This window comes from Peromyscus leucopus, chromosome 15 (assembly GCF_004664715.2).
Source record: "Peromyscus leucopus breed LL Stock chromosome 15, UCI_PerLeu_2.1, whole genome shotgun sequence".
In the NCBI taxonomy this organism is placed as follows: Eukaryota; Metazoa; Chordata; class Mammalia; order Rodentia; family Cricetidae; genus Peromyscus; species Peromyscus leucopus.
Window position 1 is genome coordinate 60455883 of NC_051076.1, and position 8054 is coordinate 60463936.

The following is an 8054-nucleotide window of genomic DNA, read 5'->3' on the forward strand; positions in this document are numbered from 1 at the left end:
TCTTTCAAGAGGTCAGGTACCCAGGCAAGAAGTCAGTACACAGACAAGAAGCACGGCATCTTTGGGGCTGGATAGCCCACGGTCATGGGTGGAGCAAACACCACTACATACTAGCTGTCATGGAGCCATCAAGTGCTATATGAGCAGCCAATATTCCTACCCTGCTCTGCTGCCTTTGAACCACAATAATGACCAGCACAGCAAGATATCCCTCTGCGTGCAATAGTGGCGCTCACAGTTTGTCAGTAACAACTATTCAGCAGCAGGGAAATCACACCTGGTACTGGAAATCTAGAGAAGAACCTGGGACTAGTGAGGCATAGATCTTTCCGGAATCTTTATTAAGGCAGCATGATAGAAATGGGCCACCAGCCCAAACCTTGTGGCCTAAGGAAAGACCTGTGTCAACAGGGCTTGACCTCTCCAAATAGGCTCTGTCACCTCCAGAGCATCCATCCCTGCCTAAACCCTCTGCTGGAAGATGAGGTGCAGAGCCTCAGGAGAGGAAAGCATGGCCCCAACCCAGGCTGTAGCAGCTCCTGGACCACAAAGCGGTAGCAGAGGGGAAGAAAATAGCAACCGCCAGGGTTACCACTCTTGGGTACAGGCCTCACTGTACCCTCTTACAGTTGTATTCAAAGCAATAAATTAAAATGACCACCAGCACCCCTCAAGACCCTTCAATCACAGAAGCTAAGCAGGAAGCAAGGCTAGAATTTGTAGGTTCTTGCCCCTCTGACCAAGGCTTAGGCTGTTCCCTCTAAGAGCAGCTGGGAGCATGGATTATATGGCAGCCATCTATTTGGCTCTTCATGCGTGTCTATCAGGATACCTGAAGGACCCAAATCCAAACGCACTGACCCTAGCAGGGGCAACACCTTTGGAAGGTACTAATGCATTTTGGCAATTGAGAGGATTAGAGCCCCGGAGAGAGGCGGGACTCAAAAAGGAACGCTGGTGCATGGATTTTACCTGTTTGAATTTCTCTGACTAGCACGGCCCAGAACAGCCAAGCCGGTCAAGGGGGAAGGAGGAGGCGCTGACTGGCCACGCAGAGCCCTCATGGCCAACCAGCACCTTAGTGCACACTGTGGGGATAGGCGGGACCTGGCCTCCCCTCGGGCTTCAGATATGGCATGGATTGTTCCAAGAGGAAGGGAGGGGGTGGCAGTCACCCTCCTCTGCTTGGTGGCCACCTGAGGGGGCCTGTCCCAAGCCACAGGTGGACGGCTGTGACATCTGTGGGTGTGCTGGTCTGACTGGGCCCCTGGCTGCCAGAGCCCCGGGGGCTTTGGGCACTGGGCTGGGGGCCGTCTGGGCAACTTCGATCTGCTCCTGACAGGCCCGCAGGCAGTCCACTTCGGTACCTGTGATTCCTGCCAGCAACTCTGTGAGCTCATCTCCAGACATAGAATCGGCACTTAGACCTTGCACTGCAGCCCCAATGCTGCCTGTGGCGATCATGGATGGAGGGTTCTTTGCAAAGGTGTAATCTGTAGCACAGAGGGCCAAAGAGGTCTGGCCATGCTTTTTGACCAAGGTCAATCGGTCACTGTTGCTGGAGGGCTTCTCTCCAGGTTCCCCAAGCCCCGCAGTCCCACAATCCACTTATAAAATAATCACTCAGACGCTTATATCACTTATAAACTGTATGGCTATGGCAGGCTTCTTGCTAACTGTTCTTTTATCTTAAATTAACCCATTTTTATAAATCTATACCTTGCCACGTGGCTGGTGGCTTACCGGCGTCTTTACATGCTGCTTATCCTGGAGGTGGCTGCAGTGTCTCCTCTCTCCTTCTTCCTGTTTCCCCAATTCTCCTCTCTCTTTGTCCTGCATATACTTCCTGCCTGGTCACTGGCCATCAGTGTTTTATTTATATAGAGTGATATCCACAGCAGGTCACTGGGCAGAGAAAGGTGGTGCAGAATCAGAGTCAGGAAATCGTGTGCGATCACAGCAGCTAGGTCCCCCTTGAGCTTCCCCAGGACCAGCACCTCCCATTCCTGCAACTGCCAGGGAGCCACAGCTTGGTCCATATAGGTGCAAAGCTTCTCAATAGTCAGGGGCATGGTTTCGTGCAGCTTGGAAGCCAACAGCAGGCAGACCTGCAGTTGCGCTTTTCAGGTAGGCACGCTGGACAGGTAGCCATTCAGGTAGTTCATGGCCAGAGGAAAGACATCCTCCTCTCAGCGCTGCTCCTCACACACCTCCAGCATCCAGTACGCCAGCATCTTCCGCACGTGTGGCTTGATCTCCTTTTGCACGCACTGGAAGCAGGAGGCTTGCGGCACTTAGCGGTCCTCCAGGCGGAGCAAGCTCTGCAGGACACGTTGGTGCCCCAGCAGCCGCAGGTCGGGCCCGGCCCGGGGCGTGTGCCTGGTGCCCTCGCAATACAGCAGCTCCATCCTGCGACGGCTCACGGGAGAGGGCAGGAGTGCGTGCTGGCAAGTCCTTGGAGAGGCGAGGCACACGTGCGGGCGGGGCTGGCATTGACGCTGGCACTGTACGGAGAAGCTCCAGCCCGCCTGCCACCTGCATGCACCGCTTCCCTGTGGCATAGATTTTAGAGAAGAACCTGCTACCAGCACTTGTAAGCCAGCATAGTTCCTAACATTCTAAATACTTAATCCTTATACCCACGCTCACCTCTCATCAAGGAAACTTCTCTTTGCAACCAATGGAGACCATTACAGAAAACCACAACTGGTCAAAGTGCGGAGAACAACTGTTGGTGAGGTGCCCAGCTCCAATGGGTACTTATATAACGTAACTCCTGCACCTAAGGCTCAGGGAACTTTGCGAAAGAGGGGATTGGAAAAAAAAAAAAAACTATAAAAAGCTAGAGGATCAGGAAATGGGCTATGGAACTGTGTCTCCTAGAAATGTCAGGAACACTTCACCCATGATACCTCAACATGGCTGCCTAAACAAGGCTTGAACAAGGACACCAGAACTCGTGCTAACATAGAAGAGGGGGAAATCTCTTGGGACCGCACCTGCTACACAAAGATCTACCGGAAATTAAGGAATGCTGGGAGTGGGAGAGATGGTCTTTACCAGGGAGGAGCACACCACTTGTTTATCCAATACTAAATGGTCAGTCTGGAAATCACAAACATAAGCAATACTAAATGGACTCAGGAGTTGTATTTATATATTTATGTGTCTGTTTGTATGTATGTAGCAACAAAAAGGCCAGGAATTCGAGAGGGAGGAAAGGGAAGAGGGGAAATGATGTAATCTTACTTTTACAAAAATTTCATTTTTTATGTATTTATTTATTTTAGTAGTGATAGTGCAGAAAGCTTCTTCATGGGGCCAGGAGAGGGCTCAATGAATAACAAAAGCCTGATGACCAAAGTTCAGTCCTCAGAAACCACATAACGGTGAAAGGACAGAATTGACTCCACAAAGTTATTCTCCATTCCCCCGACACACACTGGCACACTTGTGCCCTCCCTCTCAGATGATAAGATCAAAGAAACAAGAATGTGGATGGCACACTGTGGAGTCAAAAATTAAGGCCTTGGAAGCTGAGGAGATGGCTCAGTATGTGTTCGCTGTGCAAGCAAAGGTTTCTGAGTTCAGTCCCCACAACTCACATGAAGAACCCAGGTGCGTTGCCCCCTGCTTGTAGCCACAGAGGTGGAGGGCAGAAGCAGGGAGATCACTGGGGATGCTGGCCAGCCAGGCTAGCCTATTTGGTGAGTTCCAGGCCAGAGAGAGATCTCAAAACACAAGGTGGACAGCACCTGAGCAGTATCAGCCAATTCCTATGTCCTCTACACGTGAGTGCACACAAACATAAAAAGCTGCCATCACTCAGTGTTCTTTGGGACTTCCAAAATCAGCATAGGATCATAGGAGTTTTGTTTTGCATTTTACTTAATGACTTCAGAGTAACTTGCATTCAGATCAGAAAAAAAAAATTTGCACTTGGTCCCATCCATACTGCTCATAAATGCATCTTTTCCTGATCTGATGATAAACACCAGCCTGCCATTCCATGGCTGAATTTCCTAGGGCTGTAACATGATGATCAGCCTGCTGTGACCAGGCTGACCTCAACCTCAGAGAGATCCTTTTGCCTCTGTCTCCCCAGCGTTGGGATTAAAGGTGTTCTCCACCACACCTGGTCTTCAGAGGTTTTCCTTTTGCATCTTAAGCCAAGGAAAGATGGGTTTTATCTCAGAAAACTATGTTAATGATTGAGCTTACTCTGTAACCCATGGAGGCTTTGAACTACAGGCAATGAATTTTTATTCTTTAACTAGCTTTTTATTTTTTATATAGTTTAAAGAATTCCAGGGGGTTGGGGATTTAGCTCAGTGGTAGAGCACTTGCCTAGCAAGAGCAAGGCCCTGGGTTTGGTCCCCAGCTCTGAAAAAAAAAAATTCCAGGCATGAATATTGTATTTACATCATTTCCACTCCATCCTCTCCTCCTGTTCCTCTAGTGTCCCCTACCCAGTTCATGACTTCTTTAATATCCGTGTGTGTGTGTGTGTGTGTGTGTGTGTGTGTGTGTGTGTGTGTGTGTGTGTGCAGATGTGCAGGTCTTGTTTAACTGACCATGTTAAGATTTCATGAGTGCAGCTAGCTCCCTGTCACATACAGAAGACTCTCACAGCAGATGTACTGGTCATCTGTCTTGTAACAGTCTTTCTTCCTCTTCCATGATGTTCCCTGAGCCTTATAACAATTGAGTGGTTGTTTTGCAGATGTACCCACTGGGCATGGACATCTCATGGTCAGTTGTTCTCTGCATTTTGACTAGTTGGGATACTGTCTCTGTCTACCGCAAAAGAAGCTTCTTTGATGAGACTGAGGGCTACACTTATCCACAGATATAAGGATAGGTACTTAGAATGCAATTGGGATTTTTGTTTTGTTTTGTTTTTCCCCTTTGAGACTGTAGTTTTGGAGCCTGTCCTGGATCTCGCTCTGTAGACCAGGCTGGCCTCGAACTCACAGAGATGAGTTCTACCTGGCTCTGCCTCCCAAGTGCTAGGATTAAAGGTGTGTGCCACTGCCGCCCGGCTGCAGTTGGGAATTCATAGTCTAGAAAAATGACAGTAGTTATTAGGTTCTCCTCTAATCTATGACATCACCAGTCACAAATAGATTCCTAGGGTTCCGGTACCAGGATGAATTCTCTCCCTACTGAGTGATCCAATTAGATGTCTGTTGGTTACCTGAAAGATAGATGTGCTACTGTAACACCCTTGGGAATATCTTACAATGCTGGTCATTGTCATGGATCATAAACTTTAGATTATTAATTGCTTTTCTCCCTTGGCAGCTTGCATACAGTGAGGGTTCTCAGAGAGGAGGCTTCCAGGTCAGTCCTAGCTTAATTTCTTTCTTTCTTTCTTTCTTTCTTTCTTTCTTTCTTTCTTTCTTTCTTTCTTTCTTTCTTTCTTTCTTTCTTTTCTTTTTTTTTTGAAGAAAACTTACTTGTTCTTTGAAACATTCATATATACACACAATGATTTCATTTTTTTACTTTAAACATCAACTAAAACCCAAGCAGCTGGGCACACCTATGAAGGATTTTCTTGATTGGATCCTGTGAGGTGAGGAGACCTACCTTAAATCTGGATCATTTGAAATCAGAAAACCTACCCAAAGACAGTCACAAGCCTTTAATTCCAGCACTTAGGAGGCAGGGGCAGGTCAATGTCTAAGTTAGAGGTCAGCCTGGTCTTCAGAGCAAATTCTAGGACAGTCAGATTTACACAGAGGAACCCTGAAAAAAAATATGGCCCATCCTAAATGGACCACACCTGTTTGTTTGTTTGTTTGTTTGTGACAGGGTTTCTCTGTGTAGTTTTGGTGCCTGTCCTGGATCTTGCTCTGTAGACCAGGCTGGCCTTGAACTCACAGAAATCGCCTGGCTCTGCCTCCCGAGTGCTGGGATGAAAGGCATGCGCCACCACTGCACAGCTGGACCACAACCTCTGATGGCAGCCTACCTAAAATGACACAGAAGAAGGGAGCCTTTTGCTTTTGACCTGCTTGCACTCACTTTCATTGGCAAGTTTACCTGTCCTAGAACCCTTTTCTTCAGGATTCCAACATACAATGAAGACCACCTAGACATCAGTAGTTCGGTTGTAGACTGAACAAACTGGATTCCACTGCTGACCCAGCTGGACCACAGCCTGTACACTACTCTTAATAAATCATAGATATCATTCTATTGGTTTTTGTACCGCTAGAAATTCTCAATACTCACACAGTGAAGGCTACATTTGAAATTGTGAAGGACTGAGGCACACGAGGCTTCAAGTCTTTAACATCCTTTAGTTAGATAATACCCTCAATTCCAGATCTCTGTAATATATAACTTAATAGTTATCTTAGTTAGGGTTTCTATTGCAACAAGACACTATGACCAAAAAGCAAGCTGGGGAGGAAAGGGTTTATTTGGCTTACACCTCAGCATTGCTGTTCATCACTGAAGGAAGTCAGGATAGGAACTCAAAAAGGGCAGAATCCCGGGGCAGGAGCTGATGCAGAGGCCATGGAAGGTTGTTGCTTACTGGTTTCTTTCCCATTGCTTGCTCAGCTGCCTTCTTATAGAACCCAGGACCAACAGCCCAGGTCTGGCACCACCCACCATAGGCTGAGCCCTTCCCCATTGATCACTAAATGGAAAAAAAAAAGCCCTACAGCTGGATCTCATGGAAGCATTTCCTCAACTGAGACCCCTTCCTCTGATGACCCTAGCTTGTGTCAAGTTGACACACAAAACCAGCCAGTTCAATAGTATTAAAATACTAATTTGATCTACCCAGTCTGGCATTAATTTTAACACCCTGTAAGCCTCAAAAGGATATTTTAAATGTGTTTGTTTGCTTATTTTGGTTCAGGTTTGCTGTGTCCTGAAGGCCCAGAAAAAAAAGAGGAACCGTTGAAAGACAGCTTCAAGTCACCAACACCAACGCATCAAAGGGCTGGCGATGTGGCTTATTTAATGGCAAGCTAACCCTTGTCTAGAACTCAGGAAGCTCTGGGTTCAGTCCCAATGTGATGGTCCCATCAGGAATTCAAGGCCAAGTCTGGGCTACATGAGACCCTATCTCAGTGAAAATCAACAATGTCCAATGTTTTGCAGATTTTACTGTGGCAGGAGGACCCGGAAGCGATGCCTCCTCCTGCAGCAGAATTTATCTGTCTTTGGCTTGTGTATGCGCATGTGCAGGCTGGTGTTCACAGAAGGCAGCAGAGGGTATCAAATCCCTAGGTGCTGGAGTGACAGGTGGTGAACTGTCTGATGTAGGCGCTGAGAGGCCAACCGGGTCCTCTGCAGAACAGTTGTCTTGATCTCTAGCCATCTCTCTAGTCCTCCATCTGACTTTGAGAGGGCTCTCTCCTGTGGTTTGTTTCCGGTTCATTTCCCCCAGCTAGACAGTTCAGAGAGGCCTAACTGAGTGATTTTTCTTCTTTTCCAGTGCCTTATTCTTACCCCCGAATACTACGAAACTATCTGAAAAACATGAAAAAAATTGTAATCCTTTGGAGTCCCTTTCACTCTTTGAATTGTTTTTTTAAAAGATTTATTTCTTTATTATGTACACAGTGTTCTGCTTGAACGCCGGAAGAGGGCACCAGATCTCATTACAGATGGTTGTGAGCCACCATGTGGTTGTGGGAATTGAACTCAGGACCTCTGGAAGAACAGCCAGTGCTCTTAACCTCTGAGCCATCTCTCCAGCCCCGAATTGTTTTTCTTTACTTAATAAATCTACATAAGCTCTGGAGAAAAAGAGAGAGGGAGAGGAGAGAGAGAGAGAGGAAGGAAGGAAGGAAAGAAACGAAAACGGAAAAGAAAAGTAGCTGCAAACAACTTCCCAGCTCCAGAAACCAAAACAACCTGAGGGTGGGCGAGACGACATGGTGCAGGCGCATAAAGCTCCTCCGAGTCTGCATTTGGCGCGAAATTCCCGTGTGGTGGGCGGGGCTCTGGACGGAACCGCCACTGATTGGACAGGTTTGGCGCGAAGTACCGCAGCTCCTGCTCCATGATTGGCTGGGGCTGGTGGGCGG

At 47.6% G+C, this 8054-nt stretch overlaps 1 pseudogene; it reads right to left on the reverse strand.

Annotated features, from left to right (window-relative positions):
* Positions 1–327: 327 nt before the first annotated feature.
* On the reverse strand, positions 328–2508 carry LOC114696932 (annotated as a pseudogene).
* Positions 2509–8054: the final 5546 nt, after the last annotated feature.